We start from the raw sequence: 19,958 nt of genomic DNA on the forward strand, positions 1-19,958 counted from the left end.
GGCACACAAATTGTAATGGTGTGGTGCTCAGAGAAAAAAAAAAACATATACACACACCTCAAAGAAAACTAGTGAACGCAGGTTTCAGCAGCGTTTTTGAGTTTGGAAATTACTTTTTACCTTTGAATGTGTAAAACGCACATTTGAACAATAATGTGTCCAGCATGTAGAATGCCTGCTTTCAACAGTGACCACACCCCTCCCTGCCACAGTGATGTTCATGGCCCATTGATTTCCGTGGTGTCCCTTTCAGGACAGAAAAAACAAACGGGATGAGCAAACAGAGCCAGGAAATGCACGAGTGATGGCTGGGGAAAGGAGCCCTGCTTAGATTAGATCACTGAGCCCCCAGCTTCCCTCGGCAGAGCTGGGGGCTTGATAAAGCCTGGTCATGGCTGAGGCGGGCCAGGTGCCGAGATGCAGCCAGACATCTGATGCCGGATCTCGGATCCGGCCAGCGCTGTCCCATGGACCAGAGGAGTGATGAGGCAGGACAGCCAAAGCAGGAGAGACCGGTGTTGTACTATATCGGGCTACCCCACGGCAGATTGCCGGATAGCCCAGCAATCTGCTATGGGGGAGATGGATATCATACAACACTGGCAATGCGTGCTTCCGTCGCCGCTCGCCTGTTCTTTCCCCATGACCAGGCAAGGTGGGGGCACAGAGGGAGAGGGGTCCAGGGGGAAACAGCATTGCAGTGATCCAGCCCCCCTGCTCACCTTTCCCCACGCATTAGCCTTTGTGGGTCCAAAGGGGGAGAGGGAAGCAGAGGGACCGACAAAAGGCCTGAAACGCTTGCTTCCCGGCACTCAATCCAACTGTGGTGTGGCGGTCTGAGCCGAGAAGCGGCATCCCTTACCAGGCAATAAGATGCTGGCGTCACCAGCAGGAAGCAACAACGCAGCGTGGACACGCGATCCAAATTCAGGAAAGAGCACGTCCAGGCTGCCTTTATTTCCCGCGCCCTCATTGCACTGATTGAGCATGTATTTTCTCTTTTCTCGCTGTCCTGGATCACACGCCCCACAGATTGAAGACCCCTGCCTACAGTATGGCTATTTTTTAGGGCTAAATACTCATGGTTATCTTGCTGGCAAGACTACATAGGAGTTTGCATTTTCACTGTATACTAGCAAAGCAACATGCAGGTACCTAGTCAGTGAGACAACGCAGGTAAATCAAGGAAGTCGCAGGGAAATGAACGAAGTCGGTCCTAAACAGAAAGAAATATGGGAGCGCGGGGTGGTGTGGAAGAGAGGTCAAGAGACATCTTGTGATACAGACTCTGGCCGGTACAGCTCAATGCACTGCCTGGCAGCATCGAGCGGTAAAGTCAGGCACATCTCCCTGCAATGTTCATAACCCCTCACCTCGTAAAGGCATTAAAGTTACAGAAATCATACCAAGGGAACTGCATGCCGTCGTAGTGAGCTCATTGCGGTTATAACAGCGAAAGCCGTGTCGCGCAGATAACGGCAGCAGTGGTCATTGGGCCGGATCTCGGACCCGACAGAAAAAAAAAAAATATACAGGTAGCAGTCAAACATTGCATGAATAAATAAATACCCCCATTATCATTGAAACTATCCCACACAATGCAGCCACCCAACTACTTTCAGAGGGGAGCTGCAGGAGCTGTGCCAGGTGTGGTTCAAGTAAAAGAAAACGTTGCTTATGGCAAACAGAAATCAGCAGGTTTTAAGAGTGAGGTTGCAGGACAATCTCTCGGATTTCCCCACAGATTATCTGATCTTTCACCATTAGCTAGAGTAATTGCTCTTTTTAATGATTCTTTAACAGTCTGCTTAAAATAATCCTCTGCATGAGCTCAGATCACAGTGTAGACTAACATTGCTGTTGGTAGTTTAGGTGCACAGATGGATGGTACGGTTTGCTCCCTTGTACAAGAGCGGGTCGGACTGGGCCATAAAATTGTCTCGGGCACCAATGAAAAAGTGGCCCATAGTTGTAAATGGCAATTCATTCCTTTTCTGACCATGTTTGAATAGTACCCATGGGTGGGGAAGGGGTGGAGTTTTTTAAAAAAAAATAAAATGGGATGCAAATTGTGCATTTTGAAGAATATTTACTCAGCAACACTGGTCAAAACTATTATTCGCATAGCGAAGTAACTCATCACCAGTGCCATGGAAGCGGTTTAAAGTGGAATTGATATATAGTTTGGAAAAGAAGCAGCATGAAAGAAATTGCGCCGTTTTAAACTATTATTTTGGACAGATCCTTTGAGCGGAGGTCAACTGCCAGCTCCACCCCCCAAACCCTGCCTCTTTGGGCACCAGCCCTTCAACTCTGCCCCCACCCCAGCCCTTGTGGGACCCCCCCAGCCCTCCAGATAAGCTGCGTATAGGGCCATTTTACGCATGTAATTATGGTCATTACGGAGCATTTATTCTTCTGCGTACCGTTTACGCTTTATTTATTTTCATTAAAAAGCCTACTTTCTGCCACTAGATGGCACCAGAGTGCAAAAGGTGTCTTTGATCTGCACCAGCAAACATTTCTTTTATCAGTGGCAGAGCCTTTCATATGCATGATAGTTAAAGTGAGCAGCCCAAAGCGCACATTTAATTATGTGCTTATATTAACACATCATTAAATGGGCGCTTTATATATCTATGATGTCTGCTAGACATTTTGGAAAGGGCACATCTGCGAGTATTTCGTTTTAAATGAGGGAGGTGCATTGTACCATTAACCGTCTGTTTCCACTGCATAAAGGTGGCCCCGGAAATAATGCCAAGAACGGATCCATACGGAAGGATCTGGGTGGTCCCAGTGAAAGGTAAGTGCTCCCAGGCCGCCTGCTTCACGGCACTCTTGGTGATCGGCCAAACCATATCAATTACTGCGCTCTCTTCCCAGCTCGAACATCCATAACATTACCAGCGAGGTTACGGAGTCCATGGCATTCTGTGGAAATCATTCTGTAATATACCTCCGAGACAGCTCAGCGGGTTAATTCTGATGTTGTAGACATTTCAATGGAGACAGCCAGGTCAGAAGGCAATTCCTAGTGGAGTGATACGGGTTTCTCGCCTTTGAGTTCAATAACATGGCTTGGAAATATAACGTCTGTGATGGTTTAGTTGTGAAACTTTGTAAAGCGCCTAGACAGTTTGGGCAGAGTGCTGTGGCTTCTAGCAGTGGTGTGGGTTGAGGGAGCAAGTAAAAGCTAGCTAACCCTAATTTTGCACTGTGTAGATTGGTGGAAAGAATTTAATGCACTCCCTCTGCACAAAGAGATTGGAGCGCTGCCATTTCTCGAAGCTTTCTCTTTTCCTTGATGGCAGCATTCATTTATAACAGCAGTCATTTATAAACCCATCGATCGAGGCTGGGAAAAAAGGCACTGGCACAAAGCGCACCTTTGCCAATAGATGGGATTTTCCGAAATCACCCTCTGCATTATGAGATTGATTGCGACAGTGTCAGGTGATGCTGTTCTGATGAGCGATCTATACCTTTCTGACATGCGATTGTGCTGCACATTTAAATAACCCATCTGTATGTCATTCTGTTGTGAAGTATGACAGCACTTATCAAACGTGGAACATGGGCATATGCAAGTTGCCCCTGAAAAGATCCTTTTCACGCTACGAATAAAGTTGCTTTAAGTGACTAATCAAAATGTTTTCAACATCATGAATAACAATGAGCTGGAGGTTTGTTGCAAAGAATCTCCATGTCTGAGTTTATTATACAACAACATCTTTTATTACATGTCTTAAATCACTGAAAGTACTGTGGGGTTAACTAGATCTTTCAGGTTGAGATTATCTTGCATTATGGGATTTATAGTATAGCATTCAGGACGTGAACATTAAAGCCAAAATGATATTCTTTTGGTTTAACACATAGCTGTAAGGATTTACACGTTGTCATGTGGCGTTATTATGCAATTTGTGTTTTTTGTAAGTAAACTCTATAAGACATCATTACTGTTGGCCTTGAAATCCAAACTATTTGTACCAAGTAAACCTTGGAAGCTGTGTGGTCAAATTTGCAGAGTGGGTTAAAATCCCTGCCTCACAGTTCAGGCAAGGTTTGTGATGCTGGTCACGTCCCACACTCCCCTTGCCTACCCGCCCCATCTGTCTGGCCACCTGTAGTGATACACGAAATTGCAACCTTGCCAATCAGGGCTTTAGATGACAGCATTAGCCGCTGAAAGCCAATAGTGTATTCAAAGTATGTGCTAAAAATGCTGACAGTAGTCTGTTGTAGCACTTCCATTATGCAGTAGTGAGCTACAAGGAATATGCAGGCCTAGTATGAAATAGGTCAAATTAAGCATTGTTGATAGACAGGCAGGGAGGGCCCCCAGCTATGTAGCTAATAGGTTTTTGGAGTGTTTGGAACATCATGGCACCTATATAGCGCTTAGATAGCCAGTCTTAAGCGCTATAAACACTAAGCTATGAGTGCATGCCTTTTAGAGCTTGCAGATGGGGTTAATACATCCCTGCTTCCCTTAGAATATTCAGCCTCACTAACGTTAGCCCTGGCTCCAAGCTAATCTTCCTTTTCTCTGGGAAGGTACTGATAAGACATTCCTCAGCCAGCGCAGATGGGAACAAGGGAGGGGGTAGGAGCGAGCAGGGAGCATCTCAGAGAGAGCTGGGTTTTTTCCATGAGCCAGTTGCACAGGGAAAGTTCTGGAACTGTGCGTCATGGTGACTGACAGCAAGAGGGTATAAAATATCCATGCACACATGGATCAGGGGGAGATCGCCTGTGGACTTGATTCGTGCAGAAACAGGTGCCCGGCATTGGCTCATACGGTGTCCTTCAGCATTGTCCTCTGAGCGGGGCTTGTTTACAGCTAGCTTATGAGGGCCCAAGGTCTCCCCAGTGCTGATTAAAGGGACGTAAGACTGTGTTTCTCTATGTTTCTCTATATTTCTCTATGTTTCTCTATGTTTATCTAAGTTCCATGTTTCACTATATTTTGCATTGCTCTAAGTGTTATGCTTTGTAATATTCTGTAACTTGAATCCCAAATGTATATGAAATTCACTGCTTAGAATAAATATGCTAACACTTTGAGGGTGTCATTTGTCACTAGCATGAGATCACTGCTCAGCACAATAGAACCTGTATTTTGGGCTGAATTGGGTATTTTTGCTCTCAAAGGGCTGGCCCCGAGGAAGATTTTGCCCAATATCAAGACACCACCCCACTCCCTCCTTTCTGGATGCAGCCAGAGTACCAGTAGTTCCTTTTTTCCACTTCCACCACTCTTTAACCCCCCTGATGTGATTAGCGATTACGGGATAAAAAGGCTGTGATGCGTGTCATGCCAGAGATGCAGATTCTTGACTATCTTGGAAGAAACCTACCAGGCAATCAAGACTGCTCACCTATGATGGAAGTAGAAGATGGGGGAAGGTACACGAGATATTAATACTCGAGTAGTTCATGTGAATTTATATTAAAGAAGCAGCAAGGAGTAAGTCACAAGACATATACACTTTGGGCCTAATTCACAGAAACCTTTTAGAATGGCAACAGCCCATTGGAAAACACTCAATGAATTAGGCCCTTTGTCATGTGCATTATATAAATGGTCACTACGATTAATGGTATAGTTCAAACAGTGGAAAAGGGGTCAGTCAGGCTTTTTTGAGTAGTAACTAGTTGGCAATAAATCACTTGTTATAGACATTTCTGTTTTTTGCTAAAAAGGCAGTGGCAAAATTAGTTGCCCAGGATCACACACTTTAGTGTTGAAGCAGGGATTTGGGACCAGTCTGCAATTTATGCACTTGTCTGCATTTCTTCCCAACTGTAATTGCCAGAATCATGTTTTTGGTTTTGTACACAATGTGGGGATCCACATTATTTTTCTGCAGCAGACAGCAGGGAAGGTAGCTTAGCAGGTTGCGACTGTTGCCGAGATTATGTGTTCAAGTTCCTGTAAGTAAATCATACGCCAACACTTGCTTACTCACACTCCCTCTGCAAGCAATACATTAGTCTATCTATAGTAGTCTTAGCAGAGTTTCTAGAGTCCATAATTTTGAAAACTAAGCTGTGTACGTAGCACGTACTTACAAGTTATTTTATGGCAGAATATTTTCCACAAGTGTAATAAAATGGTTAAAGGCAAGCCAGACAACTTTGATCTGCAACTCTTTTGGTCAACGGGTCTGATTTTACATATGCATTGGGTGTATGTTGGATACGTTTTACTCTCTTGCAGAGGAGAATACTCATTTTTACTCTCTTGAAATGGCATTTACTCTCCAATTTGAAAAACCATGCACCTCAAAATCTTATCTGGAGCACTGGGGAAGCCCCCCCCCCCCACCAATTTTTTTCAGTTTCCACCACTGGATAAGGGTGAAGATGGTGGTACAACCCGACTTGCTGCTGGCAGCCAAATCTGCCCTGAAATTTCCTCGGCGTGTATGGCACAGCCATAAACCGCTCTGTTTGGGGGCGGGTGGAGCCAGGGATGAGGATACCAGCCAGGAAGACACAGAAAGATCTGCTGTTGGTGCAACTAAAATCAAAATAGAAAAAACAAACCCATCAGTGTTTTGTTCTCCCCGTTCCCCTCCCTTGCCACGCTCTGAAACACCTGTGTATGAGAGCAATATAAATCGCAATATAGTATCAGTGATACCCAGGTTTTCACTTGTGAAAACCTGGGTATCACTGATCAGGCTCGGACCTGGCTGACCTCTTTCCTCTCAGATCGACCCTCCCAGGTCCAACGTGGGTCCTTCCTTTCATCCATCTTCCTCTCTACCTGTGGTGTTCCCCAGGGGTCTAACCTCTCGCCCTGGCTTTTCAACCAATACCTGGCAACTCTCGCCCACTGCATTGCCATTTTCTGCTCAAATTTCCAGTGCTACGCTGATGACAACTCCTTCTCAAGCTGCCCTCTGCCACCTCCTCTCCGATTGCCTAACTGCCATTCAAGATTGGTGTGCCGCCAATGATCTTTGTCTGAATGCCAGCAAGACGGAGATCCTCCTCATCGGCACACCTTCACCATCCTTTCCCCTCACTCTCTGGCCGGCCTCCCTTGGCCCTCCTCCTAGCCCCACCTGCGAGGCTAAGAACCTCGGGGTCATCTTTGACTCCACCCTTTCCTTCTCCGCCCACATCTCTGAGGTCTCTAAAAAGTCACATTTCTGACTGCACCTCTTCAGAGGTACTCTGCCTTTCCTCTCCTTCCCCCAGAAGCTCATGGTATCTCAAGCTCTGATTCTCTCTAGCTTGGACTATTGTAACAGCCTCTTTCTAAATTTACCTGCCTCTACTCTCCGCCCTCTGCAACTAATCCAGAACAGGACTGCGAGACTTGTACTTGGCCTCAAGCCCTGGGATCGTATCTCTCCAGCTCTGAAATCTCTCCACTGGCTCCCAGTGGATGCAAGGATTAAATTCAAAACCCTCTGCATTGTCCACAAGGCTTTCTGGGGCCTGGGTCCAAAATACCTTCAGCTATCCCTTCTCAAATACCTCCCCTCTCGAGCTCTTCGCTCCTCTACCTCCAACTCACTCAGGGTCAGTCGTTTTTCTAAGAAACATGCTGGGGGTAGATCTCAGTCTTCGGCTGGGGCCTCCCTCCTGAAACAGCCTCCCTGCCACTCTAAAACTTGAGGAGAACCATCTCCGGTTCCGGAAGCACCTCAAGACCTTCCTCTTTTCTTCTACCTTCGCTCCCCCTCTCCCCTTCTGTTGGCAACTTGCACCTGGCCACCCTCTGTCTTTTGGGCCCAGGTACCTGCTCATCCTGCCACCCTCCTGCACTGCCTCCGGGCCACCCCTTGCACTGGAGTCTGTATCTGTACCCATAGAGCCCCCCCCTTTTTTCTTCCTGCACTTATCAGACCTACCCTGTCTGCTGCATTAAACCTAGCACTTGCAAATTGCTCGCTGCATTACCACTGTTTGTTGCCTTTATTATTTATTTATTGTTATTTATCTGTTTCTCCTCTACTTCGCACTTTCCACCTCTCCCCCTTCCATGCACTCCCCCCACCCCCTCTCCCATGCACTTGCGCGTTCTCAATGTCACTGGGCCTAGTAAGATCGCTGTTTTGTTCTCCCCTGTTCCCATCCCTTGCCGCACTCTGAAAGACTGGTGTACGAGTACGATAGAAATAAAATATCAATCATTAAATATACCTGGCACTTCTCCGAGATGAATAATTATACATGCGCAATAAAAAATAAATACCTGCCCGTGCACGGCGTGGAGCACTCCTTCCTCCGTAATCCTCTTGCTAAGCACGCAGATGTCCCACATGAAAATGTCACAACGACGTAACAGATACACGTCATTAAGCCGTAAAGGCATTTCAGAAAGCATCAGCAAACTTTTAAACAAACACACAATGCTATCGGGTCTCATAGGGACTTTAAATGTGTGATTGATGCAATACCACGCCTCCACACATGGCAAATGAACCCCCCCCGTGCAGGAGAAATAAATAACTGAACAGTTATGCTGGAAATTCGTACCCATATGCGTCTGTCTGCATAAGACACATATCCCCATCTGCTGCACATACCAAATCCTCGAACCCCCTGCCTCCCCCCTCCAGCAGGGAGGATAACTAACAGTTCGCTGTACTGTTCACTGTGCCCAGCCCCACTCCATAAAACACGTCGCACACATACCTGCCTACATTTAAAAAATCAAAATTCCTGAGATTTATGCCCCACCCACAGTCACACAAAACTCTGCCCATTTTCACATGACTCCACCCACATGTCAAAAAGGTAAACTCTGTTGTAATATGATGTGACACCAGAAATTTGCAGTTCAAATTAAAATATGCATATTTCATTAAATTGCCTTTTCACAACCAACCAAATTGCATTCGCCTTCCATAAAATCAACACATTAAAATGTGCACATGTAAACGCCAAGAACCAACACAAAGGTTTTCCCTGAATTTTGTAGTACAGAAATGGGATATTTCGCCTTTGTTGTTTTTTATCGGGTTATGTAGTGCAGTGGCGAGTTGTCCCACCTGCAAACATGATGGCTGTGGTTCAATGGGGCCGAGTCCACCCTAACCTGGGAAAAAGAAGGAAAGCAAAATAAACTTGCGTTCGCATTGAAAGTTGGCAAAAAGAATGAAAGGTGAAGCAAAATAAACGCGCGTTATTTTGCTTCACCTGCATTCTTTTTGCCAATGTGCTGGAAGCATTACAGTCATTGCTGCAGAGATAAAGTCACACTCAGGCAGGGAGTCCGAGGCGGCGCAGTCCTGCAAGCATTAAAAAAAAAAAAAAGCAATCAGTGAAAGCTGTCTGCCACCAAAATTACTGAGATTCCAGGCTCTTTCCCGGAGAAATGGTTAAAATTCCTGAGTCTCCGAGAAAAATCCGGAGATTAGGCAGGTACGGTCGCACACCTGCATGAAAAAAAACCCAAAACGAACTGAATTCACCTGTACTTTAAGTAAATCTCAATCGCAACCCCAAAATACACAATACCCCTTCGCCAATATTGTCTCACCCCTGTGATGCACATTACATATCCCAAAAATACACTGAAATAACGAAAAAAAAAACCAGAAGCCGCCTGTATTTTGAGTAAATGTTACCCCTGATGCACATTATAAACCACAAAAATACTTTAAGACTTACCAGAAAGCAAATAAGAATCAACGATACGAAATGTGCTTTGCAACGGAGGAATCGCTCCCGCAACTTGCCTTCTAGCTCGTGCAAAAATGATGAAAGACTTGAACGTTGAAATCCACGTGATGCAGGGCAGTCCACGTGATGAAGCGGACGTTGAACCCACGTGATGCAGAGCAGCCCACGTGATGAAGTGGAGGTGGTCCTTGCTATGGTCCGTTTCTCGAATGGGAACTAGACACTACCTTTTATGAATCGCGCATGTCCAGTTTCCAGGCAGCATCAGGTGAGTGTAAGCGATCCAGCTCTTGAAGTGAATTTTATATGCATTTCTTTTAGCATCCATCAACTTAGAAGTTCTCACCCCTTTTTTGTTATTGTTATCTTGATTGAGCTCAAGCCTGAAAACATATGCTCTCTATGAGCATTATTAAACATGAACTCTCCATTGTTTCTTGGATGGAAAAATGTGCCTTGCTTTTTAATCCCCGTAGCCCACTGCAGTGAATCTTGCTGGTCTTTAAACATTTGTTGTGGTGGTACCGAAGTTTCAGATTTTGTCCTATTGGCTTTGAGCCGGTTTGTGCCCAATCTTTATGGGTTTGACCCTGCAAAATCACTTTATAAGGGAGGGGTCTCCAACGTTCATCTTTATGAACCAAGTAGTAAGGTTCTGTAAATAAGCAGGTGGTCTTGTGACATACAACGTCCGATCTGTATTTTTTTCTCTCGTTTTTTACTTTAACTCATCTGGTTTCTGATCTAGGTGTTGGCATTTATAGAATTGATTGTGACCAAAATGGAGACTCCACAGTTTTGGGCAGGATGCAGGCTTTCTGTTTTTCTCACTTTGTGCCTCCCCATGAACACCTTTTTTAGCCTAGTGCGCAATGCACTGCCGACTCCCTTTATCAGCCCTTTACAAACCTGTGACCAAAGTCCATTAACCCCTGGATGAGAATCAGATGGTGGTTGTCTACACCTTGATTCCAGTCCACAGGGACATGGTGAACATGCTATTTGCATAAATTAAGATTTGCATATTCGCTGCAACGCTTTATTTCCAAACTTTTTGCCAGTTTGCCACATTTTGTAGCTCACATTTTATCTGTTTACAAATTCAGAAAATTGTTATACAAATTCTTCAACAGCTTGTCCTTGTTGTGAAGCTGATTTAGCACAACTGTGTCAGTATTAACAAATTATAGGGCACAATCGACTCTGGACTCATTAAAATGCTTACCACCCAAAAAACAAAAAAACAAAAGAGGAGCCCTTTTGCAACCTCTAGGAATGAACGTTGAAGCTGTTATTCCTTGTGTTGCACTTACCACTTGTTGAAATTAAATATTGTAAATACGTGATTTTCTAAACATCTGGTTTTCAAATTGCACGGGGCAGCCTGTTGTTGGCATAGACACAGTAGCTGCTCATTTACGGTACGGTTCAGGCTCTGCAATGCCAGCAGAGGCATTAACTGCTGTGCAGCTGCTACACAGACCCTGCTCCTCTGGTGTTAGTGACATAAAAAATACCTGCACGGGCTAATGCTCGAAGAGGCCGTAATTGCTGTGCAGCTACTACACAGACCCTGTACATATATAATAGTACCTGCAAAGGCTAATGCTCGCAGACGCAGAAACTGCTGTGCAGCTACTACACACACCCTGCTCTGGTGTAAGTGACTGCATATATAATAATACCTGCACAGGCTAATGCTCGCAGACGCAGTAACTGCTGTGCAGCTACTACACAAACCCTGCTCTGGTGTAAGTGACTTCATATATAATAATACCTGCACAGGCTAATGCTCGTAGACGCAGTAACTTCTGAAAGTGCAGCTACTACACAGACCCTGTACATATATAATAATACCTGCACAGGCCAATGCTCGCAGACTCAGTTACTGCTGTGGAGCTACTACACAGCCCGTGCTCTGGTGTAAGTGACTACATATATAATACATGCGCGGGCTAAGGCTCGCAGACGCAGTAACTGCTGTGCAGCTACTACACAGACCCTGTACATATATAATAATGCCTGCACAGGCCAATGCTCGCAGACGCAGTAACTGCTGTGCAGCTACTACACAGACTGTGCTCTGACTACATATCTAATAATACCTGCACAAGCTAAGGCTCGCAGACGCAGTAACTGCTGTGCAGCTGCTACACAGACCCTGCTCTGGTGTAAGTGACTACATATATACTACCTGCGCAGGCTAAGGCTCGCAGACGCATTAACTGCTCTGCAGCTGCTACACAGACCCTGCTCTGGTGTAAGTGACTACATATATAATTATACCTGCACAGGATAATGCTCGCAGAGGCAGTAACTGCTGTGCAGCTGCTACACATATCCTGCTCTGTTGTAAGTAACTACATATATAATAATACCTGCGCTGGCTAATGCCTGATAAAAATCAGTAACTGCTGTGCAGCTAATACACAGACCCTGCTCTGTTGTAAGTGACTTTCACAAAGTGTTTGTGTAGGGGAGATGGATTTCTTTCTATGAATTGTTTGCCGAGTCCTGTGGCGTAGTATTATCTTTTATTTTTTAATTTATTTATTTTTTTGCTTTGAGGACTGTTGCTTTGTACAGTTTGAGTTGTCTTTGGTATTTTATTTAGTCTTGTCTGGTGTATTGTTTTCTCCATTTTGTTTCCGTTTTGCCGTTGTTTTTTTGGTGTTTTTTCAGTTCTTCTGTGAACCATTTTGCTGCCAGTTTTTTTGGTGGTGTTGCTACGAATGTTTTAGCTGGTGCTAATTGGTCAATGGCCTTGGTGATCCAATTGTTGAGTGTGTCCTCTGTTTTATCTATGTTTGTATCGGTGGGATCTCTTTCACCTAGGCTGTTGTGGTGGGATGATAGCATGGCGGCCTCGTCCGCTAGTTTTGTTGCAAAGTTGGGGTTGTAAGAAGATGGTCTGTAGATCAGTAGGAATATTATGTTGGATTGGTCGTTGAGTTCTATCTTGATTAGGAGGGATTCGTACTCTTCTGCGTTGGTTGTGATGATTCGAGATGCTCAGGTGTGTTTTTTGTGTATAATTGCGATTCCACCTCCTCTTCGGTTTTCTCTGTTGGCGTGTATTAATTTACAATTGTCGGGTATTGCTTCGTTCGCGATGGCTTTATAGTTGTCTGATAGCCAGGTTTCTGTAAGGAAGAGGATGTCTGGGCCTCCTTCGCTTAGGAGGTCATTGGTTTCTGTTGAGTGTTTTGCCATGGATCTAATGTTGAGGAGGCTGCAGTGTAGTTTGCTGGATTTCCCTTGTGTGTTGTTGTTAGTATTGCTTCTTCTGACCAGTGTGTTGTTGGTTGGGTTTCCGTTCCAGGTGGGTTTTTCCCGGTTGAGTCTTTTGGGTGGGGTGGTTCTTTGTTGGTCAGTCTTTGTCGAGTAGACTGATGAGGTTTATGGCGGGGTTGGTTCGTTTCCCGGGTGGTAAATTGGGTCGCTACCCCTTTGTTGTTCCAGTCTTGGTGATATAGGGGTTGTAGAGTGAGTGTGAAGGTTTCCAATTTGTTCCTTGTTCTGGTTGGGGTATTGTCCATGGTGGAAACCGGGTTGGGATGGTTTATTATTTGTCATCCGTTTGGTGTCCTGGTTGGGTCTGTATTCGTGAAGCTTGTTGGCTGTCGGTTCATTGTTGCTGTGCTATTTTTGTTTACCACGTTGTCGTATGTGGACAGGTAGCGAGCATTGTAGTCTATCTTTGCTCTGTTATTTGTATGTCTCCTTGGGCCATCTCAGATGTTTGTCGAGTTTTTTGGGGTTGTGGGATCATGCTGGTCCGTGCCTTCCCGAGTGGTTTGGGATTTCTTATTATTTCTGTTGTCTTTTCTAGCTTCTTTGTCTTTCTTGTGGCGAGGCATGATGCGTGGGTTGTGTTCCTTAGTGGGCGTCCTCTCTCGATTGGTGATTTTCATGGTCTTTTGGGTTTAGTCTTTGCTGTTTGTGGTTTGTTGTTGGTTGTATTTGGTAGGTTGTGGGTAGTTGATGGGATTTTGTGGTTCCGTTTATTGCTTCTTTCTTTTTTGGATCCTTTTCTTTTGATTATTTTTTTTATCCTGGAGGTACATTTCGTTATGGTTGTTGATTATTGGATTTTGCGCAAAGCAAACATGAATATTGTGTGAAGGAGTGCATGTGAATACTGGCATATATTGGTGCAGTCATGTTAGGGAGAATTCTCATTTCTGTGATAATTCCCTTCAACCTTAGAGACCCCCAGCTCTTTTGCTGGACTGTAGGACTTTTTAATTTTAACCCTGGAGTGAGTGAGACCCTTTTCCCACTGCATCATGTGTTTTGACCTTTTGGATTATGTGTTTTCACTGTTTTGGGAGTCTGACAAACTCCATATGCATCTACTTTTTGTATGGTGACACACATCAACTTCAGTGCAGTGTCACTGAGAAATCCTTTAGATTTCTCATAAGGTTTAAAATATCTTTTCTTGTGTGAACTACTGTTCCCAAGAATAGTAAAGTGAAAATGACTTTACTTACCTTTTCTCTTTGTGGGTCCAGCACACACCATTTTATTTGGAGTGCTGGGGAGTTAACTAGTAGCCCCTTATCCTACATTCTCATATAACATTTGTATGTTGCCCTCCCTACTTTTAAATGACTAGTGGCAGTGGTTTAATGTTTCCTACCATTGTGTTTTTCTACCGCATGCTGATCCCTCAGCTGCAGTATATCACCCAGGGGTGACCATTTTATCAAAATGGCCCTGTCTTCATTTTTTTCCATTTTCTGTTTGTGAGGTCTTTCTTGGGTTTTACTCTGTGCGTCAAACAGATTGAAGCCCTTTGTTCGTCTTGCCGTTGGCGCACTTCAGCCCTGAGTCACGCCTCTGGCTCCAGTTTGTCTGTAAGGACAGAATGTGAGGGACGGTCCCAAAACTCCCCTGTCCTTTGTCTCTAGGAATGCCTGAATGCAACCAGTCCTGAATGGCTGGCTGGCTGTCCTTTCAGGACAGCGACCCTGATGTGTGATTGACAGCCTAGGCTGTGCATGAATGGGAGAAACCTGCTTAAAAGTCGAGGGTTTTGGGACTACAGGCAGAGTGACCACTGGGAGAAACACCAAACGAAGAAACCGTGAACAAAGCTTGCTGCATCCTCCTGGACCTTTGAATTTCCCGGTGAAGCCCTGCTGCTGTGCTGAAACTCCCTTTTCAGACATAGAAGCTCCGGAATGGACTTCTCCCCTTGGGTTAGTGGGACCAACTAACCCAGAGACGAACTCCACTGGACCATCTTCCCTGTCTGGCTGTACTTCTTCATTGCTGCAAGAATCAAGTGCCAGGGGTCGAGTAATCCGTAGTCGAGTGAAACGTCTGAAATCTGGCTAGATGCTCCAGGAGTCTCCTAAGGACCCTCCAAAAGCAGGATGACCAGAGCTAGAGTCCCCTCACCAGACCCAAGGACTGAAGGAAGCCCAACCGGCACCATAGATCTGCAACAGTGCTGTTTACTAAGCACTGAAACCCGCAAAATGCTGCTAAACCAAAAAGAGCCTGTAGCCGCCAACAACCTCTGAAGTACCACCGCAGGAGCCCTACAGATGTCCTCCCTCTTGTCCCCACGACTAAGGCTCAGGAATATGGGGTCTGCAACGCTGTAGCAGGACAGAAGCCAGCTGGACCACTCTTCTTCAAACCAGAGGTACTGTTTAGACTTAGGGTACTTACCCCATTGTCTTGTAGCCTTGCTTTTCTCAGTTGGGAATTTTTAGAGTTGATTCCAACTCTGTTTTCACAGCTTGCGACCCTACCAAGTGATTTTCTAACAAACTCTCTAACTTTGTGCAAGACATTTGATTCTAAGAAGTGCCTCAGCTCCATAGACTGTTTCAAATTGACTTTGGCTGTCCTGGGTCCCTGCAGACTCTTCTAGGCCACTGACTTTGATATGGTTTGCCCTCATAGGTGGTAACTTGTTTTAGACTGTAACTGCTGGGAAAGGCTTGTCTAGATTTCATTGGAAGATTTATTTGTCCTCACATATACTGAGAACCTGTTTAACCTTTTTCCTTCCTTAAACATTTCCTTTCTGCAACCTCAGAAACTGCAAAGTATAAGTAGTGTGATATATAAATGCCATTACTGTCCTTGTGATTGAAGTCACCCCATGGTGTAGCAAATGTGTATGAAGCATATTCAAAGATTATCCACTAACTTGCTCTGATTCTGAAAAGTAATACATTTACATTGTTACATGAATTGCCTTTCTAAAGAACGCTTATTAAAAAAAAAATGATGTTAATTAAATAAATAACTATTTATAACTGAAACCTTGAGTGTAAGTGTTACTTGGCTACTTGTATTTACAGATTTCATTTGTACACCTCTACAGCTCACAGTTATCCCTCTTGAGATAGGCCTGGCTGCTCAGTCACACTGCCAACCTGTGTAGTTCAGACCTATACCAAAAAGTGGGCTTACCTAATACCAAGCAGATAAGTGTTGTGTAGTCTCACACAGTGGGACAACACCAATTCTTACCTAACAAGTCAGCATGGAAATGTATTGATTGTGAGGGTGCTGGGTTCCTGCTTTTGACTGGGATGGCAAAGGATTCTCACCCGGGGGTGCATGCTATGTTTAGGCCTCTTTCTTCCACTTTGGCCCAACATAGTCTCAGGCTTTGTCCATGCCACATTGGGGATTGTGAGGGTTATGGGTGCCTGCTTTTGACTGGGATGGCAAAGGATTCTCACAGGTGCATGCTATGTTTAGGCCTCTGGCTCTGCATTGGCCCAACATAGTCTCAAGCTTTACACTTGCCACAGTGGGGGATCATTCAGCATAAGTGCAACTAAGCAAAAGCAGAATGACGATCTGCATTGGTCCGCATATCATCCTACAAACTCTGATGTTCTGAAGTAATCAGTAAGTCATCCCCAAATCATCAAGAACAAACATGTTTCATGGCAATGCTCTTGAAGTAATCAGCAGGTCATCCCAGAATCATCCCCAAATCATCAGGGACAAACGTGCAATCTCTTGAAGTGATCAGTAGGTCATCCTAAAAGCATCAGGAACAAAGCGTTTTCTAAAATGGGGATAATGTTAGCATATTCATTAGGTCATCCTAAGCTCATCCCCAAATCATCTTCCACCATTCTGAGATATTTGCTGATGACTTTAACAGTGTGATGACGTCTGATGGTGTGGGAATGACTTCTAGTGTAGTTTGAATGATCGTCAGATGACCCCAGGATGGTCTCTAAAGTCATCCCTTTAGATCAGGGATGCACTGCTGGCATTTTCATGGTCTACAGGTGCTCTGGCAAGGAAGAAAGATTGGGAGGGCATAGTAGGTGGGATAGAGAGGGGAAAGCTTTAGAGAGCTATGATGTGCTGTTAGCTTCAGTTCTGAAAAACTGTCACTGTCTGCTGGGTTTGTTTTTAGTTATGGTTGGTCATTTTTGTTGTACCAGTGTCGTGTGTAATTGGTTTTCTGTGGCGTGTTTTGTTTAGTTGGGTGTTTCTGAGTGTGTATTTTGTGGTGGTTTTAGGTTTCAGCTGCAGTAGAGGTATGTGTGTGTTCTGTTTGTGGGTGAGTGCAGGCTAACAGAAACTTTTTATAGGGTTAGTTAGAATTCTGTGTTCATCTTTGTGATAGTTATGTTGGTCTGGCAGGGTTCATATTCTTCTGTGGTGGTTTGTGTTAAAATGCTTTCTTTAGTTGGGGTATCAAGGTTTCAGTTTGTTAGATTTCGGTAGTGTATCCTCTTTAGCTTGGTGAGTTAAAGAGCCCTATTTTTAGCAATTTTCGTTGGTCTTCTGTTCGTAATTCCTTCGACAGTGAATTCCAAAGTTTTGCCGAGATGTAGGAGAATGCTGAGCCACCAAATTTCCACTTTCAGTATTGTTTTGGTTCAAGCCGAATGTCTTTGCTGGGCCTTCGTGTTCTGTTTGGTTGGTAGATTTTTCCCTGCTTGAATTCCGCCCTTTGGCCATGGATTGCTCTGTGGGTTATGCAGAGTGTTTTGGGGATTATGTTTTCGACTGGTAGCCAATGTAGGATTCTCAGTGTTTATGTGATGATTTGTTCTCTCTTAATGAGTCTGAGAAGTAGTCTTGCTGCTGCATTCTGTATTTGTTGTAGTTTTTGCTAAGTTAGTCTGGCATTCCGAGATGTTGTCATAGTCTATTCTTGACTTGATGAGGGAGATGACAGCGATTGTTGAATGTGGGAAGGTGAAGAAAGGTAGTAGTATCCGCTTGATGTGCGTATGTTGAAGAAGCACTTCTTTACTACTGCATTGGCTTGTGGTTCGAGTGTTAATTCATTGTCCATTAATATGCCATAGTTTTTAACCACTTGGAAGGTTCAGGTCCATTTCCCATTTCGGTAGGCCATGGAATGTGGTGTTGGTTCAATGGGTCATTGGGCGTGATCATGATTTTTGTTTTGTCTGGATGAGTTTAAGGCTGTTGGTGCTCATCCAATGGTTTATTTCTGTGAGGCAGTTAGTAAGGGTTGGGTAGTGTTCTTCACTAGTACTGATTTTGTAGAGGATTTGTGTGTCGTCTGCATATTTGTAGCAAGTGAGACCATGTCTTTTGATAATATTGATAAAAGGGATCATGTAGATGTTGAAGAGCAGTGGTGAGAGTGATGACCATTGCAGGTTGTTTTGCAAAGTACTGAGTTGAAGGGGTTTAGCCACATTGTTTCTGTTCTTTCTGCTACGAAGGATTTTAACCATAGTAACACCGCGTTGCAGATTCCTATTCTTTGAAGTCTTTTGATGAGTGTTTCGTGGTGGACTGTGTTGAAGGCTGCGTATATATCTAGTAGTATTAGTGCCGATGTGACGTTGGAGTCTGTGTTGTTTTTTAGATCATCCTATTTAGATATCAATGCTGTTTCCTTTCCTCTCATGGGTCTAAAGCCGACTTGTGCCTGGTCTAGTATCAGATTGTTTTCTACATGTTGCAGAATTTGTTCGCAATCCTACCTTTCTATGAGTTTTGCCAGGTACAGGATGTTTGAAATTGGTCAGTAGTTGATTAGGTCTTCTATGTTTCCCGATGGGTCTTTGAAGAGTGGCTTAATGTATGCCGATTTGAAGGCTGGTGGCACATTCTGCAGGTGCTTTTTGGGTGAGGATAGTGTGGGATATATTGACCCAACTCAGCTATGCTTCCCCACATCACAAAGCTGAATTTCTTCAGAAACAGCAAAATAGCTGCGCTGGCTTCTGTGAGCTCCATGGCCTCAAAACTGTGTTTTGCAGCAACAAAAAGATGGCTGCACCGTCTTGCCAAGCACACATTGGGCAGGATGGAACAAGGGGACACACGGAGGGAGCGTGCCAGTGTGTTCTGACATATACAAATGGAATAAAGTGAAAAAGCAGCATTGCTTTGCTGCCAGCCCAAAATCCCCATTAAAAAGTAAACTTTTTCACCTTTAAAATAATGCTGCTGATGCTATTTTCATCTACTCTTCCTTAAACTACTCTTATTAATGAGGCCCTGCCATGCCCAGTATATCCCATTGTGCTTGAGCAAAATCAAGCATGATTTCTAATTGACAGGGTCTGTCAAACCAACTCTGTGAAAAATCAACCAAGGAACTTCACTTTATATCGCACAGGGAAACGCGTTCATTTTCTTCAACAAGTATCAAAGATCAGTAGTTCAAAGGAACTCCAGCTATCTGGGCCATGTCATTTCCAATGTATTTGTGCTTCAAAGCAAACTCTGGCTTACAAGAAAATAACTATGGCTGCAAAACAGTGTGGGAATCTGATGGAGATGCAAAATTGAATTTAAAAAGAAATGTCAGCTTGCACCACACGTCTTAAAAAAATAGGCTTTGCAAACTAAAGGAGAAAAATGCCAGTTTTCAAAAGTACAACTGTTGAATGAAAGCCTGCCATTACCTAGCCACGTGAAGGGGTTGGTTGCTGGTGAAAATACACACATGGGCTATTTTATTCCACAGGCTTGTTTTAATTCAGGACCAAATATAAGAAAATAAAGGTTTTAAACCGGCTGGGCTGGGTTTTGCAAGCTCTCAAAAACTGGTTATTTCAGTTGGCGGAGCTAAGGCTTCCCCCAAAGAAAGGGAACCACCATAAACTCTCAGCAGATACTAACACCCCAGTGATAATTACTGGGTTGGACAGAATCTGTTCAGGGCTGAACCTCTTGACAATGGAACTCCCAGGACAAGGTAATGCGAAGTGGGGCAGTGGGCAATAAACCTTCAATCAAGCTGGGAAACCCCCACCTAGCTCTTGAGGAAATGACAGTTGGTGGCAGCTGAAGAGAAAAAAAAATGGTCCAATGACAGA

The 19,958-nt window shown here is 44.4% G+C and overlaps 2 protein-coding genes across 5 annotated transcripts in view; one reads left to right on the forward strand and one right to left on the reverse strand.

The window, feature by feature from the left end:
- C10H12orf43 (chromosome 10 C12orf43 homolog) overlaps positions 1-9,758 on the reverse strand; it is a 94,924-nt gene extending 85,166 nt beyond the window's left edge. For 2 of the 3 annotated variants that reach the window (XM_069619785.1, XM_069619784.1), the window contains exon 1: positions 9,640-9,758. The gene's annotated coding sequence lies outside the window, so the exon portion shown is untranslated. The remainder of the gene's footprint in view (positions 1-9,639) is intronic. The other variant, XM_069619786.1, reaches the window with a different exon arrangement.
- Positions 9,759-9,802: 44 nt separating this feature from the next.
- The window catches only part of RNF185 (ring finger protein 185), a 230,799-nt gene continuing 220,643 nt past the window's right edge, over positions 9,803-19,958 (forward strand). For both annotated transcript variants that reach the window (XM_069619787.1, XM_069619796.1), the window contains exon 1: positions 9,803-9,919. The gene's annotated coding sequence lies outside the window, so the exon portion shown is untranslated. The remainder of the gene's footprint in view (positions 9,920-19,958) is intronic.

Source organism: Ambystoma mexicanum, chromosome 10 (assembly GCF_040938575.1).
Source record: "Ambystoma mexicanum isolate Mex_15411 chromosome 10, UKY_AmexF1_1, whole genome shotgun sequence".
Classification (NCBI taxonomy): Eukaryota; Metazoa; Chordata; class Amphibia; order Caudata; family Ambystomatidae; genus Ambystoma; species Ambystoma mexicanum.